The sequence below is a fragment of the Suricata suricatta genome, chromosome 8 (assembly GCF_006229205.1).
Source record: "Suricata suricatta isolate VVHF042 chromosome 8, meerkat_22Aug2017_6uvM2_HiC, whole genome shotgun sequence".
NCBI classification, from domain to species: Eukaryota; Metazoa; Chordata; class Mammalia; order Carnivora; family Herpestidae; genus Suricata; species Suricata suricatta.
In genome coordinates, this window is record NC_043707.1 from 71,235,350 (window position 1) to 71,254,894 (window position 19,545).

At 35.9% G+C, this 19,545-nt stretch overlaps 1 long non-coding RNA gene across 1 annotated transcript in view; it reads left to right on the forward strand.

Annotated features, from left to right (window-relative positions):
• The window catches only part of LOC115298276, an 86,034-nt gene that overhangs the window by 56,793 nt on the left and 9,696 nt on the right, over nucleotides 1–19,545 (forward strand). The window lies entirely within an intron of this gene.

Genomic DNA, 19,545 nt, shown 5'->3' on the forward strand with positions numbered 1-19,545 from the left:
TGTATGGTGTAAGAAAGTGGTCTAGTTTCATTCTTCTGCATGTTGCTGTCCAGTTCTCCCAGCACCACCTGCTAAAGAGGCAGTCTTTTTTCCATCAGATACTCTTTCCTGCTTTGTCAAAAATTAATTGGCCATACATTTGTGGGCCCAGTTCTGGGTTCTCTATTCTATTCCATTGGTCTATGTGTCTGTTTTTGTGGCAATACCCTACTGTCTTGATGATGACAGCTTTGTAGTAGAGGTGAAAGTCTGGGAATGTGATGCCTCCCATTTTGTTTTCTTTCCTCAATATTATTTTGGCTTTTCGAGGTCTTTTGTGGTTCCATACGAATTTGAGGTTAGTTTGTTCCAGCTTTGAGAAGAATGTTGGTGCAATTTTGATGGGGATTGCACTGAATATGTAGATTGCTTTGGGTAGTAATGACATTTCCACAATGTTTATTCTCCTGATCCAGGAACAGGGAATGTTTTTCCATTTCTTGGTGTCTTCTTCAATCTCTTTCATAAGTTTTCTATAGTTTTCATCATATAGGTCTTTTACATCCTTGGTTAGGTTTACTGCTAGGTATTTTATAGTTTTTCATGCAATTGTGAATGGGATCAGTTTCTTGATTTCTCTTACCACTGTGTATAAGAATGCAACTGGTTTCTGTACACTGATTTTATACCCTGCAACTTTACTGAATTCATTGATTAGTTCTAGAAGGTTTTTGGTGGAGTCTGCCGAGTTTTCCATGTAGAGTATCGTGTCATCTGCGAAAAGTGAAAGTTTGACTTCTTTGCCAATTCTGATGCCTTTTATTTCCTTTTGTTGTCTGATTGAAATGCAAATGATTTCTGAATGTTGACTTTATACCTGCGACTTTGCTGAATTCATGTATTAGTTCTAGCAATTTTTTGGTGGAGTCTTTTGGGTTTTCTACATAGTGTATCATGTCATCTGCAAATAGTGAAAGTTTGGATTCTTCCTTGCTGATTTGGATGTCTTTTTCTTTTGTTTTCTGATTCCTGAGGCTAAGACTTCCAGTACTATGTTAAATAGTAATAGTGAGAGTGGGCATCCTTGTTTTGTTTCTGACTATAGGGGAAAGGCCCTTCATTTTTCTCCATTGGAGATGATATTCGCTATGGGTCTTTTGTATATGGCCTTTATAACATTGAGGTATGTTTCATCAATCCCTACTTTGTTGAGGGTTTTTTCAAGAATAGATGCTGTATTTTGTCAGATGGTTTTTCTGCATATATTGGGAGAATCATATAGTTCTTATCCTTTTGTTTTTTTTTCTTTTAACTTTTTAAAAAGTTTTTAATTCCAGCTAGTGACATACAGCGTTATATTAGTTTCAGATATATAATATATTAGTTTCAGGTATGTATTGGTTTCAATATATTAGTTTCAGGTATACAATATACTGATTCAACAGTTTTTTACATCACCAGGTACTCATCACAACAGGTGCACTTCTTAATCCACATCACCTATTTCAATCATCTCCCCACTCCTATCCCTTCTAGTAGCCATCATTTTGTTCTTTATAATTAAGAGTCTCTCTCTCTCTCTCTCTCTCTCTCTCTCTCTGTCTCTTCCTCCCTCCCTCTTTCTCTCTCTCTGGTTTCTTAAATTCCACATTTGAGTGAAATCATATGGCATTTATCTTTCTTTGACTGACTTATTTCACTTAGCACTGTACTCTAGCTTCATATGTGTGGTTACAAATGCTAAGACTTCATTTTTATGGCTGAATAATATTACATTTTATGCACGCACACACACACACACACACCCCACATCTTCTTTATTCAACTATTGATGGACACTGGGATGTTTCCATATCTTGGCTTTATAAATAATGCTGTAAACATAGAAGCATATGTATCCTTTCAAATTAGTGTTTACCCAGTAGTGTGATGGCTGGATCACAGGTTAGTTCTGTTTTTTTTTTTTCAAATGTAGTTTATTGTCAGGTTGGCTAACATACAGTGTGTACAGTGTGCTCTTGGCTTTGGGAGTAGGTCCGCATGATTCGTTGCTTATATACAACACCCAGTGCTCATCCCAACAAGTGCCCTCCTCCATTCTAATCACTGATTCTCCCCTCCCCCAACCCTGCCCCTCACCATCAACCCTCAGTTTGTTCTCTGTATTTAAGAATCTTTTTTGGTTTGCCTCCCTCTCTATTTGAAACCATTTTCCCCTTCCCTTCCCCCATGGCCTTCTGTTAGGTATCTCAAATTCTACATATGAATGAAAACATTGTTATTTGTCTTTCTCTGACTGACTTATTTCATGTAGCATAATACACTCCAGTTCCATCCACGTTATTGCAAATGGCAAGATTTCATTCTTTTTCATTCCCAAGTAGTATTTCATTGTGTATATAAACAACATCTTTATCCCTTTATCAGCTGCTGAACATATGGGCTTTTCCCATAATTTGGCTCTTACCAGAAGTGCTGCTGTAATTATTGGGGTATATGATACCGCTATGAATCAGCACTCCTGTATCCTTTGGATAAATTTCTAGTAATGCTATTGCTGGGTAATTCTATTTTTAATTTTTGATGAGCCTCCACACTTTTTCATAGTGGCTGCACCAGTTTGCAACCAATAGCACAAGAGGGTTCCTGTTTTTCCTCATCCTTACCAACATCTGTTGTTTCCTGAGTTGTTAATTTTAGCCACTCTGACCTGTGTGAGGTGATATCTCAGTGTGGTTTTGATTTGTATTTTCTTGATGATGAGTGATATTGAGCATTCATGTATCTGTTGGCCATTTCAATGTCTTTTTTGGAAAAGCATCTATTCATGTCTTCTTCCCATTTCTTCACTAGATTATTTGTTTTTCACCTGTTGAGTTTGGTAAGTGTCTTTATAGATTTTGGATATTAACCCTTTATCTGATATGTCATTTGCAAATATCTTCTCTCATTCTATCAGTTGCCTTTTAGTTTTATTGATTGTTTCCTTCTCTGTGCAGAAGCTTTTTATATTGATGAGGTCCCAATAGTTCATTTTTGCTTCTATTTCCCTTGTCTTTGGAGATGTATTGAGTGAGAAGTTGCTGCAGCTGAGGTCAAAGAGGATGTTACCTGTTTTCTCCTCTAGGGTTTTGATAGTTTCCTGCCTCATATTTAAATCTTTCATTCATTTTGAGTTCATTTTTGTGTATGGTCTAAGAAAGTAGTCCAGTTTCATTTTTCTGCATGTTGCTGACCAGTTCTCCCAGCACCCTTTGATAATGAGACTGTCTTTTCTTCTATTAGATAATCTTTCCTGCCTTGTGAAAGATTAGTTGGCCATACATTTGTGGGGCCAATTGTGGATTCTCTATTCTGTTCCATTGGTCTATGTGTCTGCTTTTGTGCCAATACCATACTGTCTTGATGATTATAGCTTTGTAGTAGAGGCTAAAGTTTGGGAATGTGATGTCTCCTGCTTTGGTTTTCTTTTTCAGGTTTGCTTAGGCTATTTTGGGTCTTTTCTAGTTACATCCAAATTTTAGGATTGTTCTAGTTCTGAGAAGAATGCCAGTGCAATTTTGATAGGGATTTCATTGAATGTGTAGATTGCTTAGGGTAGTATTGACATTTTAATAATATTTGTTCTTCCAGTCCATTAGCAAGGAATGTTTTCCCATTTCTTTGTGTCTTCCTCAGTTTCCTTCATAAGTTTTCTATAGTTTTTAGCATACAGATCTTTTATGTCTTTGGTTACATTTATTCCTAGGTATTTTATGGTTCTTGGTGCCATTGTAAATGATATCAATTTCTTGATTTCTCTTTCTGTTGCTTCATATTGGTGTATAGAAATGCAACTGATTTCTGTACTTTGATTTTATATCCTGCGATTTTGCTGAATTCATGTAGTAGTTCTAGCACCTTTTTGATAGAGTCTTTCCAGCTTTCCATGTAGACTATCATGTCATCTGTGAAAAGTGAAAATTTGACTTCTTCTTTGCCAATTTGGATGACTTTTAATTCATTTTGTTGTCTGATTGTTCCAACTTCCAACACTATGTTAAACAGCAGTGGTGAGAGTAGATATCCCAGTTGTGTTCCTCATCTCAGGAGAAAGCTCTCAATTTTTCCCCATTGAGGATGATATTAGCTGTGGGCTTTCCATATATGGTTTTTATGGTGTTATGTTCCTTCTATCCTTTCTTGAGGGTTTTTTTTTTATTATTAGGAAAAGCTTTTTTAAGCTGTATTTTGTCAAATGCTTTTTCTGCATTTATTGACAGGATCATATGGTTATTTTCCTTCCTCTCACTAATGTGATATATCACGTTGATTGTTTTGCAAATAATGAACTAGCCTTACATTTGATCATGGTGAATAATTCTTTTGATATTCTGTTGAATTTGATTTGCTAGCATATTATTGAGAATATTTGTATCCATGTTCATCAGGGATATGGGCCTATAATTCTCCTTTTTAGTGGGGTTTCTGTCTGTTTTGGGAATCAAGGTAATGCTGGCTTCATAGAATTGAATCTGGAAGCTTTCCTTCCATTTCTATTTTTGGAATAGCTTGAGAAGGATAGATATGATCTCTGCTTTAAATGTCTGGTAGAATTCCCCTGGGAAGCCATCTGGCCCAGGACACTTATTTGTTGGGAGATTTTTGATCATGATTCAATTTCTTCATTGGTTATGGGTCTGTTCAACTTTTCTATTTCTTTCTGTTTGAGTTTTGGTAGTGTGTAGTCTCTAGGAACTTGTTTACTTCTTCCAGACTGTCCAGTTTGTTGGCATGTAATTTTTCATAGTATTTTCTAATAAATTTTTGTATTTTTGTGGTGTTGGTTGTGATTTCTCCTCTTTCCTTTGTGATTTTATCTATTTGGGTTCTCTCTCTTTTCTGTTTCAGAAGTCTGGCTAGGGGTTTATCAATTTTGTTCATTTTTTTTCCGAAAAAACCAGCTTTTAGATTCATTGATTTGTTTTCTTGGATTTTATATTGTTTTTTTCTGCTCTAATCTTGATTATTTCTCTTTTTCGGCTGGCTTTAGGGTTTCTTTGCTGTTCTGCTTCTAGTTCCTTTAGGTGTGTGGTTAGCTTTGTATTTGGGGTTTTTCTTGTTATTTAAAAAATTTTTTTTGATGTTTATTTTTGAGGAAGAGAGAGAGAGAGAGACAGAGTACAAGCTGGGGACGGGCAGAGAGGGAGGCAGACAGTGAATCTGAAGCAGGGTCCAGGCTCCGAGCTGTCAGCACAGAGCCTGATGTGGGGCTCGAACCCATGAATCGCAAGATCATGGCCTGAACCGAAGTCAGATGCTCAACTGACTGAGCCACCCAGGTGCCCCAGGGGTTTTTCTTGTTTCTTGAGGTAGGCCTGGATTGCAGTGTATTTTCCTCTTAGGACTGCCTTGCTGCATCCCAAAGGGTTTGGACTGCTGTGTTTTCGTGTTCTTTTACTTCCATATATTTTAAAATTTCTTCTTTAATTGCCTGGTTGACCCATTCATTCTTTAGTAAGAGTTCTTTAACTCCACACATTTGGAGGCTCTCCAAATTTTTTTCTTGTGGTTGATTTCAAGTTTCATAGCATTGTAATCTGAAAATATGTATGGTACGATCTCAATTCTTTTATATTTATTGAGGGCTATTTTGTGACCCACTATGTGATATATCTTGAAGAATGTTCCATATGCACTCAACAAGAATGTGTATTCTGCTGCTTTTGTATAAAAAGTTCTGAATATATCTGTCAAGTCCATTTGGTCCAGTGCATCATTCAAGGCCATTGTGCCTTTATTGATTTTTGCTTAGGTGATCTGTCCATTAATGTAAGTTGAGTATTAAAGTCCCCTGCAATTACAATTTTCTTATCGATAAGAGTGTTTTATATTTGTGATTAGTTGATTTAAATATTTGGTAAATTCCAAGTTGGGGATATAAACATTTTTGATTTTTAGCATTCTTGATGCAATTATGATATAATGCCCTTCTTCATCTCTCATAACAGCCTTTAGTTCAAAGTCTAGTTTCTCTAATGCAAGTATGGCTACTCCAGCATTCTTTTGACTTCTGGTAGCTCTCCTTCCCTTCACTTTCAATCTAAAGGCATCCTCAGGTCTAAAAATGAGTTTCTCAGGGCGCCTGGGTGGCTCAGTCAGTTAAGCATCCGGCCTTGGCTCAGGTCATGATTTCACTGTTTGTCGGTTCGAGGCCCACATCGGGCTCTGTGCCGACAGTTCAGAGCCCAGAGCTGGCTTCGGATTCCGTATCTCTCTCTCTCTCTCTCTCTCTCTGCCATTCCCCTGATCACACTCTGTCTCTCAACAATAAATGAGTTTCTTGTAGACAGCATATAGATGGATTTTTTTTAATCCATTCTGATACCCTATGTCTTTTGATTGGGGCATTTATTCTATTTGCATTCAGAGTTGTTAATGAAAGATATGGATTTGGTGTTACTGTGTTATCTGTACGTTTCTGTCTCTGGTCTTCTGTAGTCTTTGCAGCATTCCACTCACAGACTTCCCCTTAAGATCTCTTGTAGGGCTGGTCACTAAACTCTTTCAGTTTTTGTTTGTTTAGGAAAGCATTTCTCTCTCTTTCTATTCTGAGTGACTAGCTTGCTGGATAAAGGATTCTTGGCTGCATATTTTTCCTATTCATCATATTGAACATTTCCTGCCACTCCCTTCCAGCCTGCCAAGTTTCAGTAGACAGGTATGCTACTACCATTATGTGTCTACCCTTGTAGGTTAAGGCTCATTTGTCCCTACCTGCTTTCAGAATTCTCTCTTTTCTTTGTATTTGCCAGTTTCACCATGATAATGCTGTGGAGAGGACCTATTCTTATTGAATTTTAAGGGAGTTTTCTGTGCCTCCTGGATTTGGATTTCTGCTTCCTTACTCAGATTAGGGAAGTTCTCAGCTATAATTTGTTCAAGTCAATCCTCTTCCCCTTTCTCTCTCTCTTCTTTTTCTGGAACTCCTATGCTATGGATATTATTACATTTCATTGAGTCACTTAATTCTCTAATTCTCCCCTCATGGTATAGTGTTTTCTTATCTCTCTATTTCTTGGCTCCACCATTTTCCATAATTTTAACTTCTGTTTCACTTATTCTCCCCTCCTTTCCTCCGTCCTTGTTGTCAATACATCTAACTTATTTTGTATCTCATTTACAACATTTCTTAATTTGTCATGATTATCTCTTAGTTCCCTGATCTCTAAGTGATAGGTTCTCTGCTACCTTTTATACTTTTTTTCAAGCCCAGCTACTAATCTTATGACTATTATTCTAAATTCTTGATTGGATATATTGTTTATAACTGTTTTGAGCAATTCTCTAGCTACCATTTCTTCCTGGAATTTCTTTTGAGGAAAATTCTTATGTTTCATCATTTTGGCTAGTTTTGTGTCCTTTATGTGTTTTAGTAGCTTGTTATGTGTCCTGCAAGCACTACTATATTAAGAAGGGTCATTCACTCTCCAGGGGTTGGCCCTTCAGGAGATATTTTTGGAGTGTGTTGTGTGTTCCCTGTTGTTGTGACTCTGGTTGCTCTATCTCCCTAGTTGTAGTGCTGGTTTGGATCTTTCACCAGGTATGCTTTGATTTGTTCATTGAGATAACCCTGGAAGAAATTTAAAAAGGGGGAAGTTGGTGGAAGATGGCTTATTCCATACAAAGAAATGACAGGGACAGGGAAAAAGAAAAGAAAAAAATGACTAGGTAGAGAATGAGAGAAACTATATGGCTTAATCCAGAGAGAAAGGAAAATAAAGAAAGAGATACAGAAGAGATATAAAAAGAATGGTTTAAAAATATCTATGGCCCACCAAGTTGTCCCCGTGGGCCCCTGGAGATGTTTCTCTCACTCTGTAGCCCAGATTCCTGGAATTCCAAGTCTTCTGGTTTCAGTACTGCTGTGTTTGAGGGACAAAGGGACTTCAGGTTCCCCTACTCTTCCACCACTTTGACTCCTCCTCTATCCTTTCTTTTATTAATGTGGTGTGTCATGTTGATTGATTTGCAAATATTGAACTAGCCTTGTATCCTAGGAATAAATCCCACTTGATCTTGGTGAATAATTCCTTTAATGTGCTGTTGGATTCGATTGGCTAGTATCTTGTTGGGAATTTTCACATCCATGTTCATCAGGAATGTTGGTCTATAATTCTCTTTTTTTAGTGGGGTCTTTGGTGTTGGAACCAAAGTGATGCTGGCCTGTAGAATGAATTTGGAAGTTTTTCTTCCATTGCTGTTTTTGAAGCAGTTTGAGAGGAATAGGCATTAACTGTTCCTTAAACGTGTGATAATTTACATCTGGCCTTGGACTTTTGTTTGTAGAGATTTTTGATTCTGTTTCAATTTCCTTGCTTACTATGGGTATATTAAAATGTTCTAATCCCGTTTCAGTTTGCGTAGTTTTAATGTTTCTAGAAATTTATCCTTTTCTTCCAGATTGCCCACTTTGTTGGTGTATAATTTTTCATAATATTTCATAATTGTTTGTATTTCTGAGGTGTTGTTTATGATTTCTCCCCCTTCATTTGTGACTTTTATTTATTTGGGTCCTTTCTCTTTTCTTTTCAATAAGTCTGGCTGGGGGGGGGTTATCAGTTTTATTAATTCTTTCAAGGAACCAACTCTTAGTTTTGTTGATCTGTTGTGTTTTCAGTTTTGGTATCCATATCATTTACTTCACTGCTGGCATTTCGATTTCCCTTCTGCTGTTTTTGGGATTTATTTGCTGTTCCTTTCCTAGCTCCTTTAGGTGTAAGGTTAGACTGTGTATTTAAAACCTTTCTTGCTCCTTGAGGTTGGGCCTGTATTGCAATATACTTCCCTCTGAGACGGCCTTTGCTGAATCCCAAAGGTTTTGAACTGTTGTGTTTTCATTTTCATTGGCTTTCATGTATTTTAAATTTTCTTCTTTAATTTCCTGGTTAACCCATTAATTCTTCAGTAGGACGTTCTTTAACCTCCATGTATTTGTGGTCTTTACAAACTTTTCTTATGGTTGACTTGAAGTTTCATAACATTGTGATCTCAAAATATGCATGGGATGGTCTCAATCTTTTTGTACTTGTTGAGGGCCGATTTGTGACCCAGTATGTGATCTATTCTGGAGAATATTCCATGTGCACTTGAAATGAGTGTGTATTCTGTCGCTTTAGGGTGGAATGTTCTGAAAATATTGTTAAATCCATTCGGTGCAGTGTGTCACTCAGAGCCACTGTTTTCTTGTTGGTTTTCTGCCGAGGTCATCTGTCAAGTGAGAGCTCTTAAGCGGGGTGTTAAACTCCCCGACTATTATTGTATTGTTAGCAGTGAGCTTCTCTATGTTTGTGATTAATGGACTTCTATACTTGGATCTTCCAAGTTGGGGGGGGGCATAAATATTTACAATTGTTGGATCTTTTTGATGGCTTGATCCCTTAATTATGATAAAATTCCCTTCTTCATCTCTTGTTACGGTCTTCGGTTTAAAACCTACTTCATCTGGTATAAGTATGGCTACTCTGGCTTTCTCTTAGTGTCCCATAGCATGGTAGATGGTTCATCATCTCTTCACTTTCAATCTGCCAGTATCTTTAGGTCTACAATGAGTCCGCTGTAAGCAGTATATATAGAAGGGTCTTGTTTTTGTTTGTTCATTTGTTTGTTTGTTTTATCTATTGTGATACCTTCTCTTTTTTGATTGGAGCTTTTAGTCCATTTACATTCAGGGTGGTTATGGAAAGATATGAGTTTAGTATTCATATACTAAATTGTGTAGTTGGTGTTTCTGGAGATGCTCTCTACTCCTTTCTAGTCTTTGTTGCTTTTTGTCTTTTTTCCCCCTCTACTCAAAGAGTCCTCCTTAATATTTCTTGCAGGCCTGGTTTAGTGGTCACAAACTCCTTTAGTTTTGTTTCTCTGGGAAACTCTTTGTTTCTCTTTCTATTCTCCATAACAGCCTTGCTGGATAAAGTATTCATGGCTACATATTATTCTTATTCAGCACTTTGAATATATTCTGCCATTTCCTTGTGGCCTGCCAAGATCCTGTGGACGGATTTGTTGCAAACCTGATCTGTCTTCCCTTGTAGTTTAAGGACTTTTCTCCCTTTCTGCTTGTTTATTTTGTGAATTTGACTATGATATGACTTGGCAATGGTAGGCTTTTTTTGAATTTAATGGGAGTTCTCTGTGCTTCTTGGATTTTGATGTTTGTGTCCTTCCCCAGATTAGGGAAGTTTTCAGCTATAATTTGCTCAGATAAACCTTCAGCCCCCCCCCCCATCCCGCCTTTTTTTTTGTCTCTTCATCTTCTGGTGCTCTTTTGATATGAATATTAGTCCCTTTAATAAGTCACAGAGTTATCTCTGTCTGCCTATTACCATTGTTTCCCTCTTCAGCTTACTATTTTTCATAAATTTATTTTCTGCATCACTAATTGGTTCCTCTGTTTTATCCATCCTCACTGTTGTGGCATGCGTTTGATTTTGCATCTTGGCCATAGCATTTTTAATTTTGACCTGACTAGATGTAAGTCTTATCTCTGCAGTAACTAATTCTCTAGAGTCTTGTATGCTTTTTTCAAGCCCAGCTAGATTCCTTATAATTGTTTTAAATTCTAGTTTATACATCTTACTTATATCTATATTGATTAAATCCCTGTCTGTGATTTCCTCCTGTTTTTTCTTTTGGAGTGAATTCCTCTGTCTTGTCATTTTGTAGGGAAAAAAATAATATTAATAAAATAAAATTTTAATAATTTAAAAAGGAGCACCTGGGGGACTCAGTAGGTTAGTCATCTGATTTTGGCTCAGGCATTACCTCACAGTTTGTGAGTTCGAACCCTGTGTCAGATTTTGTGCTGACAGCTCAGAGGCTGTAGCCTACTTTGGATTCTGTGTCTCCCTCACTCTCTCTTCCCTTCCCCTGCTCATACTCTGTCTCTTTTTCTCTCAAGAATAATATAAAACATTAAAAAATAATAATTTAAAAAAATAATGAATTTGGACCTTTGGTGAGTTGTGATCTGCATGGTAAGAGAAGCATGACAGACAAAAAAAAGAAAAGAATAAAAATTAAATTAAATTAAATTAAAAATGTACTCTTTTTGTATCCAAAAAAACCCAAAAACAAACAGAAACCAACAAATGAATGAAACCCAAAGGAAGCTGGATTCTGTTTCCCTTAGACTGAAGCTTTGTAGCACTCTATAATCCATAGACTTAGTGTGTGGAAGGACTTTGGTGTTGGTCTTCTGAGGGAGGAGTTGGCTGCTCTGATTCTTAGACAGACTTGCCCCAGTGGAGATATGCCTGGAGGGTGCAGGGGGCGGAGCTTGGTGTAAAGGTTCCATTCTTCACTTGGTGGCATTGCTTACCTCACTGAGGTCAATCAGTACTTGTGGGCTAGGAGTGAAAATAGCTTCACCTTACTCTGTATCTCTGGAGCAGGAAGTTCATGCCCTCATTGACATGCAATCACCCTGCCTGTGTCTTTGACTTCAGTCAGATCCCTGGTTTCACCCTGTGACCCAGCTGTCGGCCTGCCAGGTGGCACCTCCCTCCTGGGTTTTATCTCAGGCGTGACTGTGTTTCAAAACCCCACACGTCAGAGAACCCCACGGCTCAGGTTATGCTGATCTCTGGTGGGGCTCTCACTGCACTGTTGTTGGTGCCAGCTTGTCCTAGGAAAGGTAATACAACTGTGCTGCAACAGGTGCTGACTCTGAAACTTCAGACTCTGCACTCGGTTGTTTATTAAAAAAAAAAAAGTGGTAGAGGTGCCTGGGTGGCTTAGTCAGTTAAGCATCTGACTCTTGATTTTGGCTCAGGTCATGATCTTATGGTTGTGAAATCAAGCCCAGTGTCGGGATCTGCGCTGAGCATTGACCCTGCTTAACGTTTTCTCTCTCTCTTGCTTAAAAAAAAATCTCTCTCCCCTCCTCTTCCCCTTGTCTGATGTGTACTCTTGATCTCTTTTTTTCCCTCAAAAAAGCAAAAACAAAAACAAAAAGAAACAAAAACAAAAAACCTGGCACTATTAAAACCCTCTCCTTTCCCCCCGTCAGTGGTAACAGGTTTCTTATGCAGTCTGCTGCACGTGGCTCATATCACATTTATGAGCCATTAGACATGATATTGTTAAGATGGCCATTTTCCCATAATTGATTTATAAGCATTTGAGAAAACCCCAGTCAAAACCCCAGCAATATTTTTTTGGTAGAAAGTGAGAAGACGGTTATAAAATTTACATGTACTTATATGGAAATTCCAAGATACTAGAATAATAAAAATTTTTTTTTCTGGAAAAGAAGAACAAACTTAGAAGAGAACTTACATCATCTTATTTAAAGATTTATTATAAAACCACAGTACATTTAAAATTGTGACACTGATAAAAGAAATTGAAGAAGACACAAATAAATGAAAAGATATTTCATACACATGGATTGGAAGTTAAAATATTCATACTACCCAAAGCAATTAAATGTAATCCCTATCAAAATTCTAATGTCATTTTCCAAAGAAATAGAAAAACAGTCTTAAAATTTGTATGGAACCAGAAAAGACTGTGAGTAGCCAAAGCAATCTTGAAAAGTATCAAATCGGGAGATAGTGCACATCCTGACTTAAAACTAGAGCATAGAGTTATGATTATCAAAATGATATTGGATATTGGATGAAAACAGACACATAGATCAAAGAAACAGAAGAGGGAGCCCATCAATGAACTCATGCATACATGTTCAATTAATGTATGTCAAAGGAAGAAATACAGTGGTGTTGGGAAAACTGGGCAGCCACTTGCACAAGAATATAACTGGACCCCTGTTTTACACCATACACAAATATCCACCAAAATGGATTAAACACATGAAACCATAAAACTAGAAGAAACCATAGGCAGTAAGCTCTTTGACATTCAGTTTCACAATGTTTTGGATTTGATGCAAAAGCAAAGGCAATAAAGGCAAAAATAAATGAGTAGGACTACATCAAACTAAAAAGCCTCTACACACCAAAAGCAACCATCAACAAAATAGAAAGACAACCTCTAGAATGTGGGAAATATTTTCAATTCATATATCTGAGAAGGGGTTAAAATCCAAAATTTATGAACTTACGCAGCTTACTAGCAAAAAGACAAACAGTCCTATTAAAAAATCGGCAGAGGGGTACACCACAGTGGCTCAAGCAGTTAAACATCTGACTCTTGATCTCAGCTCAGGTCTTGATCACAGGGGCCTGTCATGGGATTCATGCTTGGCATGAAGCCTACTCAAAAAAAAAAAAAAATGGGAAAGAAACCGAACAGACATTTTTTCAAAGAAGATATACAAATGGCCAAGAGGTACATGACAAGGTGCTCAACACTGCTAATCATCAGGGCAATTCAAATCAAAACCACAATGAGATATCACCTTACACCTGGTAGAATTGTTATCATCAAAAAGACAAAAGATAACAAGTGTTGACAATGATGTTAAGAAAAAGGAACACTTGTGCACTGTTGGTGGGAATGTAGATTGGTACAGCAACTATGGAAAACATGATAGAGGTCCCTGAAAAATTTATAATACAACTACTCTATGATCCAGCAATCTACTTCTAGATATATATCCAAAGGAAACAAAAGCAGGATCTTGAAGAGATATCTGCACCATCATGTTCACTGCAGAATTGCAGCATTCATAAGAGCCAAGATATGGAAATAATCTGTGTGTCTATCAAAGATCAATGGATAAAGAAGATGTGGGATATTTATACAACAAAATATTCAGTTATGAGAAATAAGGAAATCCTGCTATTTGAAACAACACAGATGGACTTTGAAGATATTACACTAAATGAAATAAGCCAGACAAATTCTGCATGGTATCAATTGTATGTGGGATCTTATTTGTTTTTAAGTCAAAGTCATAGAAAATAATGGCAGAAAAGTGGTTGCCAGAGACTGGGGGATGGGGAAAACATAGATAGGTTGGTAAAAGGTTACAAACTTTCAGCTTTAAAATGGGTCTGGGGGTCTGATGTATACATTGGCAATGATAGTTGATAACACCATATTGTATAATTGAAATTTGCTCTGTAAATAAAACTTAAATATTCTCATACACACACAAAATAAATATGTGATAAGATGAATGTGTTAGTTAACTAGATGGAGGAAATCCTTTCACAATGTGCCTGTATATTAAACCATCATGAAGTATACTTTTAAATATCTTCAATTTTATTTGTCAATTATATCTCAACAAAGTTGAGGGGAAATAAGTTGATCCCTAATCCATTAAAAATAGATAAGTAAAAACTTATTCTTCCATTTATTTTGTTAAGAAATATTTAGCAAATATATCTGAAGTACCTGATATGTGCTTAATTAATAGAGATATAACTGAAAAAGACAGGCACACTCATGAAATCTAATGGAAAAGAGAGCACTGAATACACCATTTTAGTGTATAAACTGATTTATGTACTTCTATCAGGGAGAACTAACCTACTCTAAGCAAGTCTCTCTGAGAAAGAAACTTTTAGCTAAAACTTAAGAGGTGAATAGAAAATAGTGTCTCAAGCAAAGAAAACAGCATGTGCTAAAAGTTTGGCAGGAGAGCCTCAGGCACTTGAGAAACAGAAAGACTAGTCTGATCAGAGTGGGAGATGAAGCTAAAGAATGAAGTAAATGGGTTTTAATGCGCAGAGGCCTTTCTAATCTCACTAAGGATTTTGGCCTTTATCATAAGGTAATTAGGAATCACACAATCAGAACTTGTTTACAAAAGCTCACTATTGTGGGTCATATGTATAATTAAAAATAAAAGGGAAGATATAGTAAAGGTAGTAGATCAACCACTTGTAAAGATAGTACAAAGGTTAAAGAACAGATGTAGTAAAAATCAATTACATTTACAATAATTAGTCAAGAACAAACAAAATAAAAATATATAAAATATGATATCATATACATAAAATATGGAGAAGTAAAAATATAGTGCTTTTAGAATGTTTCAAATTTAAGTAACCTTCAACTTAATATAGATTGCTATATACATAGGATGTTATATATGAACCTCATGGTAACCTCCAACTAAAAACATAATAGATACACAAAAAATAAAGAGAAAGGAATTCAAGCATAACACAGAAGTTGTCAACTGACAAGAGAAGAGACCAAGAGAAGAAGAAAAGGAACAGAGAACTACAAACACAATCAGAAAACAGTCAACAGAATGGTAATAAGTATATACCTATCCATAATTTCTTTAAATATAAATGGACTAAATTCTCCAATCAAAAGACAGGATAATTGAGTGGATTAAAAAAACAAGAGTCAATATATGCTACCTACAGAAGACTCACTTCAGATCTAAAAAACACATAGAGACTAAATACACATAGAGACTAAATATAAAGGAATATCAAAAAGATATTCCACACAAATGGAAACAATAAAAAAGCTGGGATTAGCAATACTTATATCAGAACAGTCTTTAAAACAAAGACTGTAGGGGCACCTGAGTGACTTAGTTGGTTAAGCATTCAACTCTTGATTTTGGCTCAGATCATGATCTCACAATTCATTTGAGAGAAAGATAATTATTAAGAATATACCCTGGGGTAAAGAAATCACTGTAGTTAGACTATCTCAGAGATAAAAAGGAATGAAGATGGCCAAGAATGTGAATAAATATAAACAAGCACTGGTTATTTGTAAACAAAAATAAAGTCTTGTGGTTTTAAGCACGTGGAATTAGGATACATGAAAATGATAATATAAATGGGGAGGGGGATTGAAATTCAAGTTTTCTAAGTCTTTAATTGGAACAAAAGATGATTTAATTAACTTTAGAGCTTGTTAAGACAAACATGCATGATCAAATTTCTAGAACAAATATAAATAGAGCATATAACTTCCAAACTGCTAGAGGAGAAAAAAAAAGGCAAGGGAATGGCTGATAGTCTTGAGCCCAGCCAGTTAGCTTAACTGGTTAAGTAAGACCCACCTCAAGAAAGACTGCTTCTGTGAGTTTTATTTGTATATAGAACAGTTGACTTACCTAGAGAACATTTTGTTTTATGGCTGGACAATTTGGGTGTTAATCTAAGGTAAAATTTCTGTTAAGCTGGTATAATTAAATTATTATTTGAGTAGATAGAAGAAAAAATAATGTGTTACTTCCAGCACAAATGTATCACTACTACTTCAAAAAGTACTCAGACCACATGACCTCCCAAGTGAGGTCTCTTTACAGACCAAGAGCTATCCTGATTCTTAGACCTACTGTATAGGATATACTTATGGTATCGGGAATGTCAATTAAATATCCTAAATAGTAATACTTTCTATTTCAATAGCATTTGGATATGTATACACAAATAGTACTTACATGATCTCATTCAATTTCCATGGAAACTCTTAGAGGCAGATGTTAATTTATGTTATAAATGATGGAATAGAGGCTATACAAGTTGAAATAATTTGTACAAAGTAAACCAGTAGCATATATATAGACTCCAAACACTATTCTTCTGGCTCCTATGAAACATTTTAAAACATTCCCAAGTTGCCACTTAACTAAATTTCTCCAGAAGTTTAATCATAATGACTTATAAAATATTTAATTTTCAAGGTGCTTATTTTCCTATACCATAAATTGTCTTCCTAACCCATCATACCTATGATATTTTACTGTATGTGTTTACATGTGTGTGTATATACATTTCAAACTACCAAAATGAGTTCATTTCAGAAAAGTAGCAAATATTGATTCTTGATAACTATGAAGAAGTGATTCAGTAGTACAATATGTATATCCTTCCCTTGGTTTTCTTCTTCTTTCAGATTTTTTAATCTGCTCTTCATTTCATCTATAAACATATCTGAATATATAACAATAACAACAAAAATTGTTTTTTGGCTGTTAACATATAAAATGCAAGCCACGTATGGCATCTTAGAAGCTGTTTACTGTTTATTAATAGTCTTTTGAGTATTTCAATGAAAAGAAAGTACAAAACTCAAATATTTATTAATTGGTAATTAAATTTTAAGTGATACTAGTTTTATTAAATTTTAGAAATAAGTATTTTTAAACATCCACTAATTTACAAATCATATCACAAATCAAATGAATGAAATTGATTCTCTGCTTAATGAATATCATTGGTGTATCTTCTATTTTGAATGGATCTTTTAGCCTTGCACAATTTTTTAATATCATCCATTGGTAATTTGAAAAATACTGGTTTACTAATTATGTAGAACTTACAAATGTTGATATATTTTGTTTTACAACATCAAAAACTCACATTAATTAATACCACGACCAACTTTATCAGATAAGTCTTTAAGTATTAAGAAGTATCAAGCTTGCAATAATGAAAGTTTTCCAAAATACTAATTTTTGAAACCTCAAATTTTATCATTGGCAACAAATACTGTTGGTTGTATTCCTCCTCATTGAAATTTTTGAAAAAAATGTGCAAAATATCTAAGCCAAAAAGACATAGTTTGTCAGCAGTTTTTTTTTTTTTGAGTTAAAAAGGTGCTTGTGAAACTGCATTTACTTGCACATAAAACTCTTGTGAAAAGTGATTTTGTCAGTTTTATCCTAAACAAAAGTAACTTGAAGATTGTTTTTCACCTGAAAAATAAAAATTTGTACTTGAAAATCTCTTCTAAAAGTGACTTCAGTTTTCCCCCATTTTTTAATTATTAATTTTTTAAAACTTACATCCAAGTTAGTTAACATATAGTGCAATAATGATTTCAGGAGTAGAATTCAGTGATTCATCACCTACAGATAACACCAAGTGCTCACCCAACAAGTGTCCTCCTTAATGCCCCTTGTCCAATTAGGCCATCTCCCATCCCAAACTCCTCTAGCAACCCTCAGTTTGTTCTCTGTATTTAAGGATGTTTTTGGTTTGTCCCTCTCCCTGTTTTTATATTATTTTTGCTTCCCTCCCCTTATGTTCATCTGTTTTGTTTCTTAAATTCCACATATGAGTGGTCATATGATATTTGTCTTTCTCTGACTAATTTCACTTAGCATAATACCCTTTAGTTCCATTCATGATATTGCAAATGGCAAGATTTCATCCTTTTGGATCACCAAGTAATTTTTCATTGTATGTAGATATAGATGTGTGTGTGTATATGTGTATAAACATTTGGGCTCTTTCCATAATTTGGCTATTGTTGATAGTGCTGCTATGAACATTGGGGTGCATGTGCCCCTTTGAAACAGCACTCCTATATCCTTTAGATAAATACCTAGTAGTGCAGTTGCTGGATTGTAGGGTAGTTCTATTTTTAATTTTTTGAGGAACCTCCCTACTGTTCTCCAGAGTGGCTGCACCAGTTTGCATTCCCACAAACAGGGCAAAGGTGATCCTCTTTCTCTGCATCCTTGCCAACATCTGTTGTTGCCTGAGTTGTTAGTTTTAGCCATTCTGACAGGTGTGAGGTGGTATCTCATTGTGGTTTTGATTTGTATTTCCCTGATCATGAGTGATGTTGAGCATCATTTGAATGTTAGCCATTTGGATATCTTCTTTGGAAAAGTGTCTGTTCATGTCATTTGCCCATTTCTTCACTGGATTATTTGTTTTTTGGATGTTGAGTTTGATAAGTTCTTTATAAATTTTGGATACTAACCCTTTATGCTGTATGTCATTTACAAATATATTCTCCTATTCCGTTGGTTGTCTTTTAGTTTTGTGGATTGTTTTCTTTGCTCTGCAGAAGCTTTTAATCTTGATGATGTCCCATTGTTCAAATTTACTTTTGTTTCCCTCGCCTCTGGAAATGTGTCAAATAAGTTGCTGTGGCCAAGGTAAAAGAATTTTTTGTCTGCTTTCTCCACTAGGATTTTGATGGGTTCCTTTTTTACATTTAGGTCTTTCATCCATTTTGAGTTTATTTTCCTATATCTTGTAAGAAAGTGGTCCAGGTTTATTCTTCTGCATATTGCTGTCCAATTTTTCCAAAACCATTTGCTGAGAGACTCTCTTTATTCCATTTGATATGCTTTCCTGCTCTGTCAATGATTAGTTGGCCATGCATTTGTGGGTCCGTTTCTGGGTTCTTTATGTATCTGTTTTTGTGCCAGTACCATATTGTTGTGCTGATTACAGCTTCGTAATACAGCTTAAAGTCTGGAATTGTGATGCCTCCAGCTTTGGTTTTCTTTTTCAAGATTGCTAGGGCTATTTGGGGTCTTTTCTGGTTCCATACAAATTTTAGGATTGTATGTTCAAGCACTGTGAATAATGCTGGTGTTATTTGGATAGGGATTTTTAAAAAATAGTTTATTGTCAAATTGGTTTCCATAACACCCAGTGCTCTTCCCCACAAGTGCCCTCCTCCAACACCACCACCTCTTTTCCCCCTTCCTCTCCCACTTCAACCCTCGGTTCATTTTCAGCATTCAATAGTCTCTCAAGTTTTACCTCCCTCTCTCTCCCCAACTCTCTTTCCCCCTTCCCCTCCCCATGGTCCTCCATTAGGTTTCTCCTGTTCTCCTGTTAGACCTATGAGTGCAAACATATGGTATATGTCCTTCTCTGCCTGACTTATTTC